Below are 18,932 nucleotides of genomic sequence, written 5' to 3' on the forward strand. Positions count from 1 at the left end.
TTCTGGAGCAGCCTTGATTCTGGTGTCCTTGTGCCAATTCTCCATAGAACATTTTTCTGGGGAGTCGACGTTCAGGCCTCCTAATGTATCCAACCCAGTGTAGTTGGGCTCTATCAGCATGGCCTCGATGCTTGTGGAATTTGACTTCTGGAGAAACTCCAACACGGTAATTTTGTCTTGCCAGTGGATCCCCATAATTGTATGCAGAGGCCGCATATGGGAGGCCTCTAGCTGATTGATATGCCATTTGTATGGTGTCCAGGTCTCAGAGCCATAGAGGAGAGATGTGAGCACAAAAGCATTGTAAAGTTTTATTTCTGTTGAGAGGGTTATGTTTTGGGATTTCAAGGACTTTGTTACATAGCCTTCCTAGTGACTGAGAAGCTTTCTGTATCCTATTTGTGATCTCTTGGTCAAGAGATCCATCATTAGAGATGTTGCTGCCGAGACAGATAAAACTGTCAACTTCTTTTAGTTGAGTTCCACTAATGGATATGCTAGGGGATATGGCAAGGAGTGGTGAAGATGATTGATGCAACACCACAGTCTTCTCCAGTCTGATTGTGAGGCCAAACAATTTTGATGCTTCAGTGCATCGTAGATTGCTTTGCTGGAGATCTCCCTGGGTGTGTGCTAGGAGGGCACAGTCATCCAGAGAATGCTTCTCTTAGTAGTTCTGTTACTTTTGTTTTTGCTTTAAGCCTTATAAGATTGAAGACAGACAGACACAGACACACAGACACACAGACACACACACACAACAGCTCAGATGTATATGCCTCTGTTGAGCCCGATTGTAGTACGGTTGAGAACTTGGGTGATGAAGAGGTTGAACAGTACAGGGGCAAGAACTCCATTTGCAATGGGAAAGGAGTCAGTGTGATCTCCATTAAGAAGTACCTGACCTTGCAACCCCCCATGGAATAAATGAATGATCTTTACCAATTTTGGTGGGCAACCAAGTTTGCTAAGGATCAACCATAATCCTTCTCTATCAAATGCTTTTTGTCAGATCAATGAAGACACTGAACAGATACATGTTTTGTTTGATAAATTTTTCCTTGCATTTGTCTGATACTGAAAATCAGTTCTATGGTGCTACAACCAGATCTGAATCCACACTGAGCCTCAGGTAGATTGACTTCTGAGACAGATTAAATCAGTCGCTTCAGGAGGACACAAGCAAACATTTTTCCAGCCATGAGAGATATCCCACAATAGTTATCACAGACCATTTTGCTGCCTTTATTTTTAAATAAAGGAATAACTGTGGCATCTTTGAAGTTTTGTGCCATTTCTTCGTTCTCCCAGAAGTCAGTAAGGATCTTCTGGAGTGTTGTTGCCATCTTTGGACCAGCAGATTTATACATTTCTGCCAGTATTCCATCTCTGCCTGAGGACTTTCCTGAGCTCATCATACTGATTGTATGATGGGTTTTTTTTCTGTTTTTTTAAGTGAGGGTGATGAGTCAAGTTGGTGCTGAATAGGCTTTTGAGGTATCTGGTTAATAGCATTTATTTCAATGGAGGATGGTCTGTTCAGTAGTTGGCTGAAGTGTTCAACCCATCTCTGTTCCATGCCATGTTTGTCTTTGATGACTGTCCTGCCATCAGCCATTATGAGTGAACCTATGCCCACTGTTGAAGGTCCTTCAAGGAGTCAAGGAACTTCTTTGTTTCATTTGTTTCCGCATACATTTGAGTGTCTTCTGATGCCTTCTCCCACCATTTATCTTGTATTGAACGTGGTTGTCTTTGTGTCTTGCTTTGCAGGTGTTTGAATCTGTCTCTCTTTGAGGTGGACTGAATATAATTTTACCAGTTTTGGAAAGCCTTATTTTTTACTTTCAAGAGTACTGTGATTTCCTCATCATTTTCATCAAACCAGTGAGCCCTTTTCTTCTGTTCGAGGACATCAATTGCAGTTTTTTGTACTGTCTCTCCAAATTCCTCCCTTGAGACAAGGTTATCACTAAGGTTGGTTTCTAGTCCACTTGGTAGCTTGTCTCGATAGGATGCGTAGTTTAGGATGCAGAGGATGTCTTGATTGTTTTTGGGCGTTTTGGATGTGTGGGGATAATATATACATTCAGTATTGACCTAATCATTCTATGATCCGTCCAGCATTCTGCTCCACACATGACTCTGGTGATCCTGACATCCCATATGTCACATTGTCGGACAATGAGGTAATCTATTAGATGCCACTGTCCACACATAAAGTTTAACTGGTTTAACTAAATCGGAGCAAAATGACACTTTTAGATACACCATGCAATGGTTTGTCTAAACAAGCCCTAAAAGTATTCTCAGTTCTTTAACAACTCTATCAAAACTAAAATCTCAGGTAGGTTTATAAAGATTTACTTAGTTTCCACATTTTATGAACCCCAGCATCTGAAGATTTTCCAGATGCAGTAGTAACTCTCCTGATGTGGTATTCTTCCTGGATGGAAGGAGAACATCTACTGGTTGGACTGCACACCCAAATTCAGAGATTCATCCTCTCAAGTTCTGCTTGGTCAGCTGGAATTTGCGTGGTTCTTGACACTTCACAGGACTCTGTATTAGGTATTTGATGTTAGGTAATTGAGAGGGAAAAACATAGGAAAACTCTCCTGCATGTACATGAGAAGGTGCGACAGCCCCAAGATGCAATCTGGACTGTGGAATCACTGTGCCCCCTTTAAGTCTCCTGCCCAGGCTATCTCCTACACTACTATGTCAGTGAACAGCACAGCCCTCAAAGCTCTTTTCACTCACCCATCAGGCACACCCAACAAAGTTAGATGGAGGCTTTCACAGCCACTCATGAACTGTATACAGGGAGATACCCACAAATTCCCCCAGCCTTGCACCCCAGAATTATGCATCTTAGTCTGCTCAAGGCAAGCTCATTAATTAGTTTGCCATTCCATCAAAGGGAGAGGGATATAAACCAGCCCTTGTTAATATATTCCCCAAGCACTTCAGCCAAAAACACACTGGTTTATATTAAACATAAAACAGATTCATTAACTACAGAAAGACAGATTTTAAGAGATTAAGTGGTATTGGCATAGAAGATTGGCCATGACCTCACCTCCTTCTTGCTTCTTAGATGGCTTAATTAGTCTGGATAGCATCGAGAATCCATTGGTCTTTGTGACATTACTCATGATGCAATCTGGACTGTTGAACAGCTGTCCCCCCTTAATTCTCTAACCTGAGGTGCCGTTTACACTGCTTCACTATGAGAGCAACTACTGCTGGTCTTGCCCCGACATAGCCTCCAGCATGTAATCACCCTCAGCTATACTGTATGAGTAGAGCTGAAGGGAGAGAATCTGGTGAGTTTACTCCCCTTTCTTATAGCAATTCTCTTCTTTGAGAATCATCTCCATCTGGGGTTCAGGACAGAAAGCCTGTTTGCACAGGAACCTCCAGCTGTTCCATTGTCAAAATGTAAATTTGTCACTCACACCCTTCTTCCTGACCAAAAATTGCTGCTTAACCAGGTGATAATACATTTGATCTTGTTGACACCTGGCTGAGGCGTTAGTTTGCCTTTTGTCTCTGAGGAACTAGTTTGAAGCTGTTTATCCAGACTTAGTATATGTCTTATACAGTAACATTTTATAACTTTACAATGTTGCCATACATTTTACCAGGATAATAATTTTCAGCAGATTAAGAGTTTTCAAATGATACCTCACAAGGCATACTTTGTACAAAATTTAGCAGAGTCTTGTAAAAAGAGTGAACATAAGGGTACATACTGTCACAGTCTTATCTGTTCCCAACCCTGTAAGAAGGGGACCAGATATTCTCCAAAGCTCCCAAGCACATCAAATTTGGGGATGAGAGGAAGATGCTTAGAAGTGGCTGTCAAAGTAAGCAGATGGGCATTCTTCCCCTGTATTGTCTCTTGCTCTGTTGCCAAGGAGCTGTTCAGTACTTTACTAAAAGTAGGAGCTCCTAGGAAAAAGGATGGTCGCTAGTAGCAAAGGACTGAAGAAAAAGAAACCCCCTTTTTCTGAGATGTTGAGGACTGCATCAATCACAGAGACTAGTTTGGGCATAAGCTTTCGTGGACTAAACCCCACGTCATCGGATGCATGCAGTGGAAAATACAGTAGGAAGATATATATACACACAGAGAACATGAAAAAATGGGTGTTGCCATACCAACTGTAACGAGACCAATTAATTAAGGGGGCTATTAACAGAAGGAGAGAAAAAACCTTTTGTGGCGATAATCAGGATGACCCATTTCAAACAGTTGACAAGAAGGTGTGAGTAACAGTGGGGCAGGGGAGGAATTAGCATGGGAAAATAGTTTTTACTTTGTGTAATGACCCATCCACTCCCAGTCTTTATTCAAGCCTAATTTAATGGTGTCCAGTTTGCAAATTAATTCCAATTCTGCAGTTTCTCATTGGAGTCTGTTTTTGAAGCTTTTGTTGTTGGAGAATTGCGACTTTTAGGTCTGAAATTGAGTGACTAGGGAGGTTGAAGTGTTCTCCGGCTGGTTTTTGAATGTTATAATTCTTGATGTCTGATTTGTGTCCATTTATTCTTTTGCATAGAGATTGTCCGGTTTGGCCAATGTACATGCCAGAGGGGCATTGTTGGTACATGATGGCATATATCACAGTGGTAGATGTGCAGGTGAACGAGCCTCTTAAAGTAGTGACACATATTCCCCTCAAGAAAAAGATGAGAGAATGTAGACTGAATACTTTGAAGTGATGCTTAGGTTTCTCAATTTGGCTGTCTGTTTTGTCAGCCATTTTGAGATCCTGTCAGACAATGGCACAGGCACACACAGAAAAAAAACTATCTACAAAAAAAGTACCCCAAAGAAGTGATAAAGGGGAAAACTACAAAGAAATTTGTGAGGACTGTCACAGTGCAAGACTCACCCTGGGGCGCCTCCTGCTGGTCTCTCTAGGAATTAGCTCTTCCAGCCTCCAGAGCACCCACTGCAGGCCGGTGTCTCGCTGCCGCTGGCCCGTGTCCCTCCCGGACCCCAGCGCCCCTTTCCCTGGGGTGCTGTCCCCTGGCAGTGCCCCCACAGTCTCGGGGTCTTCCCCACCCAGGGAAACCCCCAACCCCCTATCCCCACCTCGCCTCAGTATATGGCTACTGCCCAGTCACCATCTAGCCCCTGTTCATCGGGGCAGACTGCAGTTTATAAGCCACTCATCACAGACAAGAGGGGTTTGGACATGCTGCCTCTGCCTACCCGTGGGCTGCCCCCTGCAACCCCAGTACCCTTTTAGACCTTACACTAGGCCTGCAGCCTGGGGGGTTTCCAGGCCCTCTGGCCTTCCCCCAGCCCTGTTCCACCTTAGGTACCCAGGTACGCTCCGCAGCAGCCAGGCCCTTCTCCCTCTAAAGACAGAGAGAAAGTGTCTGCTCCTGGCCCTGGCCCTCTTATAAGGGCCAGCTGGGCCCTGATTGGGGGGTGGCCACAGTTTAGGCTGCCTCTCCATTCAACCTTCCCCAGCCACAGCCCTCCCCTGGGGCTGCTTTTAACCCCTCCGGGCAGGAGTGGGTGACCACCCCACTACACGGACACAAATGGACTTCAACATTATTGCTTCTTCAGTGGTCAGGAGCTGGAAGGCAGATGGAGCCACTCCTATTTTTATATTTTTGGAATCCAACAAAAGGGGAAAGGATGGGTGGATGGGGAAATGAGTGGCCCGAGTGAACAATGCTTTCTAGAAAATATTAGGCCTGTGCTCTAAAGGATTTTTTATCTGAAATTCAGGGATCCATTTGGGCAGTTCTCAAAGGTAGTGATGAAATTTTTAAGCTGACTAGACATAAATATATTGCAATTGTTATTTTTTAAGTGTACAGTAAATTAAGCTATTTAAAACTTGAATTTGTTGTCAAATATAATATTCCAAAGAGTATGGATTAACAATTAAATATAAGGAAAAGAACAAGAACTTGATACAGCACTGAATAAAGTAAAAGCGCAGTTGTCACATTAAAATGCAGATTAGATCTAAAAAGTACATTTACTAGTTCTTCAAACTTTCCCTTTATTTCTGTCTAAGGATTCTAGAAGAAAATTGATCTTTAAGATGACAGACTAGCTGTAGTAAATCTTCATGCAGTATCCAAATACTGTCTGTTGCCCTGTCCTGATCTAAGCTAAAGCATCATTCACCTTGTTTGCTCTTGCAGAACGATTATAAGCGAAGAACGAGGATTAACACAGTTCTAAAAGTCAGAAGAAGGTTTATATAGTAGTCAGCTAATCACAATCTAGAATTAATCTGCTTATTCTGTGTGTGTGTGCACTGTCTTGATAAAACAGACATCTCTTTACTCACTGTTTCAGTCTAAATAGGAAGGAGGTCCATAAATTGGTCATAATTTAAATGACCACAAGTTACATGAAGGCTTTTAAATAACACCCTATACTCACTTATCTTTTCCAATTTTCTGCTTAATTTTAGGAGGATACAAATATATCATCCTATCATTCGGTTTTTAATTTAATTTTTTAAGTAAAATACTTCACAGTTGAAGAATTAGTTTACAACAGTATACCAGTTTACTTTTATATACACATGCATATACAAATAGTAAGGTAAATAAATGGAAAGTAGCATGATAAAGAAAAATAGTTCTCTCATCCCTCTTGTCTGTTAGAATGACTTTTGGAGATACCCCACATTGATACATAAACTTCACATCCCAAGTCTGGAAAAACCAGAACAGAATATGCAATCAAATGAAGAAAGTATTTATTAGCGATGACAGCACATAATGTTTTTATTATAACTATGGATAAATTCTAAACATAAAATTTTCAATCTCAATCACTTACACAATAGATAGTTTGACCCACTGCTGCAATTCGGCATTTTATTTTACTTATTTGCAGGTTAACTTTTTATAGAATTTTGAACAAGAGTTTGGTATTGACATTAAACATTAATTTATATAATTTTACTTCCACAAGTATCCAAATATTATGTACTCTGTAGGAAGAAAAAATTTAAGACTTTTCTTGTTTAAGATTCCAGTTACATCTAGGATTTTATGTGCTCTATAATCTAAAATTCCAAACAATGTCAAAGATGTAAGTTTTTCCTACCTCTATGGAAAGTTTTGACTAAATTATTAAGGAAGCACTGCTTGTGGTTCCACAGTCAAGTTTGAGTTGAGTTTTGTACTTCAAGCAAAGATTCAACCACTTCTCTCTGTAAGAAAAATATAGCAGATTCTCCCCAAAATTAGAACACTGACTCTTGGGCACAAAATGATTTTTATGAGAATTTAAAAGTAATACATTAATTAGTTTTGAAGTTAAAATTGATTTTAAAATGGGTCCTTTAAGAAATGTAACTTCTCTATTCAGAACATACTTTTCTCCAAATTATCTCAGTAACAAAACAACAAGCTCTTCAAACTTCCCATATACTTAAAACTGAATAAAGTCTTGTGCATAGACTGCCTTTGAATATTTGCAAGGTTTTTTGTTGTTCTGTTTCTAAGGATTATCGGGGGAGGTGGTTCCCATAACTCAAAGATTCTCCTTCAGTGGGGGCTGGTGACTATTTTCATCAACAATTCCACAAAGAACTGTCTTCTTTCAAAATAACTGCCATCTAATTCCTGTTGAGAACAATAAAATTCTCCATGAGACTGAAAGCCATAGCTGCCCTTCACAAAGGTGCTGTCCGTCAAGATGGCTACCACTTCCCATTGTTCCCAAAAGGAGTCAAGCCAAACAGGGCCGGCTCTAGGATTTTTGCCACCCCAAGCAAAAAAATTTTTGGCCACCCCCGCTTTTTTTTGTGCCCCCCCTCCCCAACTCTGCCCCTTCCCAACCCTTTCCCCAAATCCCCGGCACCGCCTCTTCCCCCGGGCATGCCACATTTCCCCCCCCCACATTGCTTCCTGCAGCTCTCCCCTGCACAACCCCCCACTCTAGCTCACCTCCGCTCCGCCTGCTCCCCTGAATATGCCGCCGCTCTGCTTCTCCCCCCTCCCTCTCAGGCGAGGGAGAGGCAGCGTGTTCAGGGGAGCGGGCGGAGCGGAGGTGAGCGAGGGTGCGGGGGGGCAGTGCAGGAAGTAACGGGGGGGGGGTAGAGGAACCGCTCCCCGCCCCAGCTCACCTCCGCTCCACCACTGCTGCCTCCCACGAGCGCGCCACCACTCGGCTTCTCCTCCCTCCCTCCCCAGCTTGCCACGCAGCAGCAGTGACACACTCAGGAGAGCAGGCAGAGGCGAGCTGGGGCACATTTCTAGGGGGGGGCATGGCCGGCACGGGAATGCTGCCCCTAGAAATGTGCCACCCCAAGCATCTGCTTGTTTTGCAGGTGCCTAGAGCCGGCCCTGAAGCCAAATTGTCCTCAGCTAAAATAGTGGCCTCTCTCAGCATACCATCTTGGTGTCACACAATATATATGTGGTATATATGGTATTATTGGGAGAGACCTCAATATTGATACAAAAATGATAAATGTATAACATTCATATGTTAAACCTTTACAAACTTGTCAGTGCCTTTACTGTCTATTAAGATAGCTGTAAGTGTGTATATCAAGGATGCTTGAAATATAACAATACCTGCATATGTTTTAAGTTAGTTATTTTCTAAAGTTTTTAATGTAATCAAAAGAAATTGCAGAAGGCTTCTGCTTTCTGTCACCCCAAAGACAAGCCAAATGTTAGGAAGATAATGTCCTCCTAGCCACAAGCCCATGTTTACTACCCCTAAGAATGTTTATTCAAACTTTAAAATGCATTCTTTATACCTATTTTGCTTTTATTTTTAAAACAGTGTCTTATGCTATGTTTTGAAAAATGAATGTAAACTTGGTTATTGTGATTGATAATTTTTTTAGAAAAACAAGTTAACTGCAAATTGTATATTGCAACTGGCAAACACCCACTTCGTCTAAAAGGTAAGTAAACCACAGTGTCTTTTTAAGACAGGACACCTCCCTTTGTATAAAATAAGTTTGGTACAAACGTAATCCGCACCTCAAGAAAACAAATCATGGAAAACATTCGTGTTTTAGGAAAATTGTGTGATTGTGTAAAAGAATGTGTTATCAGAATAATAAATCTAGGTTGTAAAGTGGGCTTTTTCACCCTCCCACGAAAAACATCTAAGTAAACCCACAGAAAGAATTCAAGAAATATCCTTGTTGAAATGAATTTCTTTTGTAAGCATGCTAAAAACATCATTCAGAAAAGCCTCTAAGAAAATGTGTAGTTGGAAATTATTTAAACCTTTCATTTATTTCTTAAATGTTGAAATGCAAACACCTTTATAAAATGCATATTTACCAAAATGTTAGCTAAAAGCAAAGCTTCTAATATGATTTCCCAATATCATTGCTATGTAAATGGTAAAATACTTTTATGTACCAACCTGAAATCTAATGACTTTGCTAATCTGATTACTAATACAAAACACTCTTTAAATATAGAATATTTATCCTCAAGGGGAATTAATTAATTAGCTAACTCCCTCACCCAACTCTGGAAGACAAGAAAAATCATGTCTCCAAAAATTAAGAAGAATCAATAGCTTGGTTAATAACTATTCTTGCTAAACAGTCTTAAAATTACTGAATTTTCTTTTGAGAAATGAAAGCTTTTAATAAAAAGAATTGGAGTGTTTGGACTTTTTGGAAACAATTTAATTGCTTGATGAACTGTAATAAAATTAAAGAAATATCTCAGAAAATCATTAAATAAAAAGAGTTAAAACTAAAGATGTTCTGAGAATCTCCTGCCACAACGACAAAGGAAATATAACTACCAAGAAAGAGTTACAACCTAAATGCATGTATGCATTAATAAACTACATATTCATAAAATGAAGAGGTTCCTAAGGAAAACCCATGAATGTACTGAACCAATGAAAGTATGACAGCAGCCAGCTTCAATTCAAAATAAGCCTGAAAGTGGTGTGTTTTCCTATAATTTCACGAAAATGGGAAGGAGAGGCACTAACCCTGAAGTTAGCATCCCTTTACTCACGCCCTACTATCTTGCTCAAACACACACAGCACACATCAGCTTAATCCTGTCCATTTTTACAAGCAAGCTGCCACAGACAACTAAGAAAAAACAAAAAAGCTAACACCAAAGAAACCTCAACAAAACCAACCTAAGGACAATCTCCCTAAGACTTCAACATGGATTGGTGAGAGGAAGTTAATTAAGACACTGCAAAGGGATTAGATTAAAAAATGCTTGTAATGATTTTATTGGGAGAGGGAAACACTGTTAAGATTGTTTCTCCAGTTAATCACCAGATAATTAGACCACATATTCCTGCAGAGGAGACCAGGGTTAAACACTGGTAAACAGAGAAACGGGGATTGAATTGAATTTAAGATTCTTAATATTTGTTAATTGGACTGTCTCCAGACAGCTCCTTAAATGGCTTCTTCTATGTAATGGATTTAAGGTTTTTTTTTCATAGGATTTAGTTAAGATTGCTTACCTTACTCATCTATAAACTGGGTATTAATAATAACCAACAGATCCATCTGCCATTGAACATATTTCTTTTGCCCATCCATAAACAGTTTTTTGTTATTGAATGATATACCAAACTTGGACTCACAATGCTGGGAAATAAAATGTGTGTCTCAATTTACCAAGACAAAAGGGCTCTGCAGAAAGACCTGATTTCTGACAGCAGGAGATGGTGGGAGCGTGCTATGGCTGGGGGGAAATGGGGGCAGAGCCTAGCTAAATTGTTTTTTATTGTATATTTAATCCCAATCTCAAAAATTTACCTCTCCCTTCCACCTTAAAATACTTAAATTGGTATCACTGATGAACTGGCAATAAGAGAAACAATTAGGATTGCCAGATGTCCGGTTTTTGACCAGAACGCCCGGTCAAAAAGGGACCCTGGAGGCTCAGGTCAGCAGCACTGACCGGGCCATTAAAAGTCTGGTTGGTGGTGCAGTGGAGCTAAAGCAGGCTCCCTGCCTGCCCTGGCTCAGTGAGGCTCCCGGAAGCAGTAGCATGTCCCCCCTCTGGCTCCTACGCACAGGGGCAGCCAGGGGGCTCCGCACGCTACCCCCACCCCAAGCACCAGCTCTGCAGCTCCCATTGGCTGGGAACCATGGCCAATGGGAACTGCTGGGGCAGCGCCTGCGGATGGGGCAGTGCGCAGAGACACCTGGCTGCACCTCCGTGTAGGAGCCGGAGAGAGGACATGCTACTGCTTCCGGGAGCTGCCTAAGGTAAGCGCCACACGGAGCCTGTACCCCTGATCCCTCCCGTGCCCCAACCCCTTGCCCCAGCCCTGATCCCCCTGCCACCCGTCGAACCCCTCAGTCCCAGCCTGGAGCACCTCCTGCACCCAAAACCCCTCATCCCCAGCTCCACCCCAGAGCCCACACCCCCATTCAGAGCCCTACCTCCCGCCACGCCCCAACCCCCTGCCCCAGCCCTGATCCCCCTCCTGCCCTCCAAACACCTCGGTCCCAGCCTGGAGCTCCCTCCTATACCCCAAACCCCTCATCCCCAGCCCCAATATAGAGCCTGCACCCCCAGCTGGAGCCCTCACCCACCCCTAGCCCCAATATAGAGCCTGCACCCCCAGCCAGAGTCCTCACCCACCTGCACCCTCCTGAGCCAGCCTGGTGAAAATGAGCGAGTGAGTGAGGGTGGGGAGAGCGAGCAACAGGGGGGGGATGGAGTGAGTGTGGGGCAGGGCCTTGGAGAAAGGGGCAGGGCAAGGGTGTTCAGTTTTGTGCAAGGAGAAAGTTGGCACTCCTAGAAACAATCAGTAGTAGCTGGACTACCACTTCTCGTTTGTCTCTAGATTAAATATTTTCAGTAATTTTAAAAATAAAATTACTTGGCGCCCAACAGTTAAAAATTTACCCCTTTCCACCACACAGTATATGTGTCATAACTATCATATGGTAGCATTCTCTTTGGGTTTCTTGTTTTGTTATCATTATGGATTGTTAATAATTTTTCAAAAGAATGAAACTTCCCTGTTGTGACATCATGACGAAAAAAATGAAAAAGCTCATTCTATAAAAATCAGTTTCTTATACTCTAGAACGACAAACATTTTTGTAAACTAAAATAAATGTAGGTTTATTGCATGTGCCACTACAGGATAGAGTTGAGACTATTTGGATGCCTTAACTGCGCATTTCTATACTTCAACAGGTTTGAATTTCTTTTAAGTGTAACCTTGACTCTAAATTTCCAGGGTTTGTAATGTTTGGTTTCGGGATAATTACAACATCCTTGTAAACACAACAAGGAGTCCTTGTGGCACCTTAGAGACTAACAAATTTATTTGGGTATAAGCTTTCATGGGCTATAACCCACTTCATCAGATGCACGGAGTGAAAAATTCAGTAGGCAGGTATAAATATACAGCACATGAAAAGATGGGAGTGGCCTTATCAATTGGGAGGACAGTGCTAACGAGGCCAATTCAACTAGGGTGCATGTGGCCCATTCCCAACAGTTGACAAGAAGGGATGAACAGAGGGAAAATTATTTTTTGTAGTGACCCAGCCACTCCGTCTTTATTCAGGCCTAATTTGATGGTGTCAAGTTTGCAAATTAATTCCGGTTCTGCAGTTTCTTGTTGAAGTCTGTTTTTGAACTTTTTTTGTTAAAGAATGGCCACTTTTAAGTCTGTTATTGAGTGCCCAGGGAGACTGAAGAGCTCTCTGACTGGTTTTTGAATGTTACAATTCTTGATGTCTGATTTGTGTCCATTTATTCTTTTGCGTAGAGACCATCCAGTTTGGCCAATGTAGATGGCAGAGGGGCATTGCTGGCGCATGAAGGCATATATCACATTGGTAGATGTGCAGGTGAACAAGCCCCTGATGATGTGGCTGATGTGGTTACGTCCTATGATGGTGTCCCTTGAATAGACATGCGGACAGAGTTGGCAACAGGGTTTCTGGCAGGGATTGGTTCCTGGGTTAGTGTTTCTGTTGTATGGTGTGTAGTTGCTGGTGAGTATTTGCTTCAGGTTGGGGGGCTGTCTGTAAGCAAGGACTGGCCTGTCTCCTAAGGTCTGTGAGAGTGAGGGATCGTCCTTCAGGATAGGTTGTAGATCCTTGATGATACGTTGGAGAGGTTTTAGGTGATAGCTAGTGGCGTTCTGTTACTTTCTTTGTTGGGCCTGTCCTGTAGTAGGTGACTTCTGGGTACCCTTCTGGCTCTGTCAATCTGTTTCTTCACTTCACCAGGTGGGTACTGTAGTTTTAAGAATGCTTGATAGAGATCCTGTGGGCGTTTGTCTCTGTCTGAGGGATTGGAGCAAATGCGGTTGTATCATAGAGCTTGGCTGTAGACAATGGATCGTGTGGTGTGGTCTGGGTGAAAGCTGGAGGCATGTAGGTAAGTACAGCGGTCAGTAGGTTTCCAGTATAGGGTGGTGTTTACGTGACCATCACTTATTTGTACTGTAGTGTCCAGGAAGTGGATCTCTCATGTGGACTGGTCCAGGCTGCGGTTGATGGTGCGGTGGAAATGGTTGAAATCCTGGTGGAATTCCTCAAGGGCCTTCTTCGCATAGAATCATAGACTATCAGGGTTGAAAGGGACCTCAGGAGGTCATCTAGTCCAACCCCCTGCTCAAAGCAGGACCAATCCCCAATTAAATCATCCCAGCCAGGGCTTTGTCAAGCCTGACCTTAAAAACCTCTAAGGAAGGAGATTCCACCACTTCCCTAGGTAACGCATTCCAGTGCTTCACCACCCTCCTAGTGAAATAGTTTTTCCTAATATCCAACCTAAACCTCCCCCACTGCAAATTGAGACCATTACTCCTCATTCTGTCATCTGCTACCACTGAGAACAGTCTAGATCCATCCTCTTTGGAACCCCCTTTCAGGTAACTGAAAGCAGCTACCAAATCCCCCCTCATTCTTCTCTTCCGCAGACTAAATCCCAGTTCCCTCAGCCTCTCCTCATAAGTCATGTGTTCCAGACCCCTAATCATTTTTGTTGCCCTCCGCTGGACGCTTTCCAATTTTTCCACATCCTTCTTGTAGTGTGGGGCCCAAAACTGGACACAGTACTCCAGATGAGGCCTCACCAATGTCGAATAGAGGGGAACGATCACGTCCCTCGATCTGCTGGCAATGCCCCTACTTATACATCCCAAAATGCCATTGGCCTTCTTGGCAACAATGGCACACTGTTGAGTCATATCCAGCTTCTCGTCCACTGTAACCCCTAGGTCCTTTTCTGCAGAACTGCTGCCTAGCCATTCGGTCCCTAGTCTGTAGCAGTGCATGGGATTCTTCCATCCTAAGTGCAGGACTCTGCACTTGTTCTTGTTGAACCTCATCAGATTTCTTTTGGCCCAATCCTCCAATTTGTCTAGGTCCCTCTGTATCCTATCCCTACCCTCCAGTGTATCTACCTCTCCTCCCAGTTTAGTGTCATCTGCAAACTTGCTGAGGGTACAATCCACGCCATCCTCCAGATCATTAATGATGATCCAGATGATGGGTCCAGACGATGAAGATGTCATCAGTGTAGCGCAAGTAGAGTGGGAGCGTTAGGGGACGAGAGCTAAGGAAGCGTTGTTCTAAGTCAGCCATAAAAATGTTGCCATACTGTGGAGCCATGCGGATACCATAGCAGTGCCGCTGACTTGAAGGTAAATATTGCGCCCAAGTCTGAAATAGTTGTGGGTGAGGACAAAGTCACAAAGCTCAGCCACCAGGTTTGCCTTGACATTATCAGGGATACTGTTCCTGGTGGCTTGTAGTCCATCTTTGTGTGTTTTTTTTTACTCCATACATCTGATGAAGTAGGTTATAGCCCACGAAAGCTTATGCCCAAATAAATTTGTTCATTTCTAAGGTGCCACAAGGACTCCTCGTTGTTTCTGCTGATACAGACTAACACAACTACCCCTCTGAAACATCCTTGTAACATTTTTACCCTTAAATCACTGATAGGTACTGTCAAGGCTGATTCCCCACTCTGGCACTTCGAGTGCAGAAGGTGGGGGCCTGCAAGGATTCTACAAATTAATAGTGGCCACTCCAGGCTTGTATTAAACTCCCAAGGTTACAGCTTCTCTCTGACCTTGGATGACACCACCCAAGTTCAAAAAAAACCCTTTGGACCCAGGAAGGTGCACTTGGGAATTCCTCCCTGTGGGGTACCCTCAAGCCCTTTCACCCCCCTCCAGAGAAGAGCTGAGAAAGAAAACAAAGGAAATCAGCTGTTGCCACCAGCTAATTAAACAACATATGCATAAACCTCTTAGGACACAAAAACCCCATTCTGTTCTTAAAAAAGGTAAATTTTATTAAAAACAAAAAGAAAGAAAATACATTTGGAACTTAGGCTATTGCTAGATTTAAAAAGAGCAAATATAATAATTAAGCATCGAGAATGGTTTTCTTGAGGTCCAGCTTCGTGGTTACAAGGAAAACAAAAGCATTTGGGGGTTACCACATACAAGTCCACAAGCCATAAAGAAATAAAAGAGATAAACCTAATGGCATCTTCCTCAACACTCCCTGATCTACTTACAAATCTGGGGTTCAGATAAGTAATTCCTAGGTACGATTTGATGATTTTTCATACCTGGTTTAAAACTTCTTACAGTATTGCTGCTCTGTGTCTCCTCTCTCCAGAGAGCAGAGACAGACAGACAGACAGACAGACAAAGGGAAAGTTTTTCCCAATTTTAAAAGGTTCTAGCCCTCCCATTGGCTCTTTTGGTGAGGTGCCCACTCCCTTCCTTTTACCTATTTGCTTTTGTAACCCTTTACAGGTAAAGCAAGTAGAGAACAGCGACTAACTGGGATTTTGTAGCTAACTGGCTGGCTAGGTGTCCATAAAAGGGAGCTACCTTCCCCCCTTCATTTATCACATGTACTCTCAATCTTAACTTCTGTTTAAACATAAATTTATTGTGAGATTTGAACTGGAAGCATTTTCCTAGTTCACAGCCTCATGCAAAGTCAGGCAAAAGAGTATTAGCCAGTGTCTATGACATACGAGCTATGTATCATTCAAGTTGCATTTCTCCATAGCAGGGATCGGCAACCTTTGGCACACGGCCCGTCAGGGAAATCCGCTGGCGGGCCCAGACGGTTTGTTTACCTGCAGGGTCCGCAGGTTCGGCTGATCGCAGCTCCCACTTCACCGTTCCAGGCCAATGGGGGCTGCGGGAAGCGGCGCGGGCCGAGGGATGTGCTGGCTGCCGCTTCCCGCAGCCCCCATTGGCCTGGAACGGGGGACCGCAGCCAGTGGGAGCTGCGATAGGCCGAACCTGCGGACGCGGCAGGTAAACAAACCAGCCCGGCCCGCCAGCGGATTTCCCTGATGGGCCATGGGCCAAAGGTTGCCAATCCCTGCTCCATAGCATAGTTTCCCAGAAACGTGCTGTCAGACACACAAAAGAATTAAAAGCTACTGACCTCTGAAAAGAATCTAGACTCCCAAATTTGTGAGGGGGAGGACAGAACTAGTTTCCTGCCTACCAAGATGCACTTCCTATCAGATCACATTTCTCCCTTCTACAGTCTGCTGATCTGAGTTCTGTTCCTATTGTCACCTGTTTTTTTGAAGAAACCCATATTGTATACAGTCTAACATGAGATCAAAGATTCAATAAAATCATGATATTGCAGAGATTCTTACGCCATCTCTCTTAAAATACAGGGTGGATGGAGGAGAGTGAAAAATATGTGCAACCTGAAATACGACTGTACCAGATGATAATGCTGATATTATGGGCAGAATGCACTGACTGACTGTATGATCTTGGCCAAGTCAAAACCTGTGCGGGCCTCAGTTTACTCTTCTATAAAATGGGGATACTACTTACCTACTTCACAGGGGTTGTGATGAAGTTTAATATTTGCAGAATGATTTAACTGAACTGGTGGTTCAGCATAAATATGATAGTAGTAATCAGCAAGAATAAATCTTTATAATCATAAATTAAAATGAGTTACCATATGTAAAAACATACATAAGAAAATACTTCTCCAGCCTGGAGTTTAGTCAGTCCTTTGAACCTGGGTTTGGAACCCTCCCTTCCTTCAGACATTCTCCTGCCACTGGCTCCCCAACACCCATTCTTACAGTTCCTCTCCAGAGTAAGATGGGAGGGAAAGGAAGTCAACGTTAACTCCTTGATTACTGGGGACCTACCATTGTCCCTACAACCTGTCAAATCTTCAGATGAAAATCATCATCAACACCAGGTCTCAGGAGACAGTTTGATGATAGGAACTGTAGCAGTTACTCTGATCCACTAAGGACACTGCAGCTTCTACGATCACTTAAGCCACATGGTCAATGGTATCTAAGGCAGGGGTTCTCACAATACATTTTTTGGTGGCCTCAGAGTGCGGCCACCAACTCTTGCTGATGGCCACTAGACAATTTTTCTTAAAATACTTAATTAACTTTAGGAAAAACAAATAAATATGCACATATACATGTCCAAATCACTATAATTTATTTACATAGGGGTTTTTTTGCAGACTCAATAATAAAAATAATGTACAGTTCTTTATTCTTTACCAGACCTAAACAGAATAGAAACAAAAATAAGGTGCTTTGCATATTCTTGTCTTTTGTTGTTGTTGTTTCTTTTGTTTTTGGTTGCCTTTTTTAAAAGACTTGCTAGCTAATAAGCCTGCTGCTGTGAAAAGTAATATTTGTATGTTTGTTAATATCACTTTTCGTAACAGACTTCCTAGCTAGCTGGAAGGCTGTGAAAAGTGATATTAACAACCGTACGAGTATCAATTTTCACAGCAGACGTACTCCGCCTTGGCAAGCCAAGAGACAAATTAAGCCCTGGATGGGGAGGTGGGTAGGGAGTCAGTGGGGGCCAGGGGCAATGATGGGGAGGGTGGTGAGCCTAGGGTCCAGGGCCGGAGCCCAGGGCCGGAGGAGGCTGTGGGGTCCAGGAACAATGGTGGGATTGAACCCAAAGCTGGCACCCGCTGCCATGTGGCTGGGATCCAGGGCCAGAGCCCAAAGTCCCATGACCAGAGCTTGCCACCCGCCACCCCAGACTGAATGCCAAAGCCCGAGCATCTCCACCTCTGGGAAGGTGGGAAACTCATTGGCTGCATGTTCATCCAGGGTTTGTGGCTCCAGATGGTGGGGAGGGCACAACCCCTTCTGGTGGCCCTGGGTGAGAGGTACTGTTTTGCACCCCCACCCCAGTCATTGCCCAGGAGGCTGTGGCCACAAGAAAAGTCCCTGTTGGCCTCATTTGAGAAACACTAATCTAAGGCATCTAATACCTTGAACACACAGGGCTAGATTAAGGCAGAAACCCTACAGGCCTGTGCTTAAGGCCCCAGCTCCTTGAGTCATGTGATTCTATCAGAATCTAAGCTTACATTTAAAAACAATTCTAGTCACCATGGTTGCGAAGAAAAGCTTGAAAATATGGCTGGATTGTAACCAAAGCAGTTACATCTGCATGAGTCAGCAGACAGCCTGACACAATAGAACTAAGGCCACGTCTACACTACCCGCTGGATCGGAGGGTAGTGATCGATCTATCGGGGATCGATTTATCACGTCTAGCGTAGATGCGATGAATTGATCCCCGATAGCTCTGCTGTCGACTCCGGAACTCCACCAGGGCAGAAGCGGAGTCGACGGGGGAGCGGTGGCCATCAATCCCGCGCCGCGAGGACGCGAAGTAAGTGATTCTAAGTCGATCTAAGATACGTCGACTTCAGCTACGCTATTCTCTTATCCCCCCTCCAGTGTAGACCAGGCCTAAGAATGTGTGACTGCACCATGCATCTCAGTGAAGTGTTAACTCCTAGAACCACTGCTCCAGGAGCCCAAACATCAGCCCAACACCAAACCAAAAGTGAACTCTATGTGTGGCAGGAGGACAAGAGTGTACTGGGCCCAGCCCACCATCCAAGCAGATACACCCAACATCCCAGATA

The 18,932-nt window shown here is 43.4% G+C and overlaps 1 protein-coding gene across 2 annotated transcripts in view; it reads right to left on the minus strand.

Annotated features, from left to right (window-relative positions):
* EML5 (EMAP like 5) overlaps nt 1–18,932 on the minus strand; it is a 305,038-nt gene that overhangs the window by 254,652 nt on the left and 31,454 nt on the right. The window lies entirely within an intron of this gene.

Source organism: Natator depressus, chromosome 6 (assembly GCF_965152275.1).
Source record: "Natator depressus isolate rNatDep1 chromosome 6, rNatDep2.hap1, whole genome shotgun sequence".
NCBI lineage: Eukaryota > Metazoa > Chordata > Testudines > Cheloniidae > Natator > Natator depressus.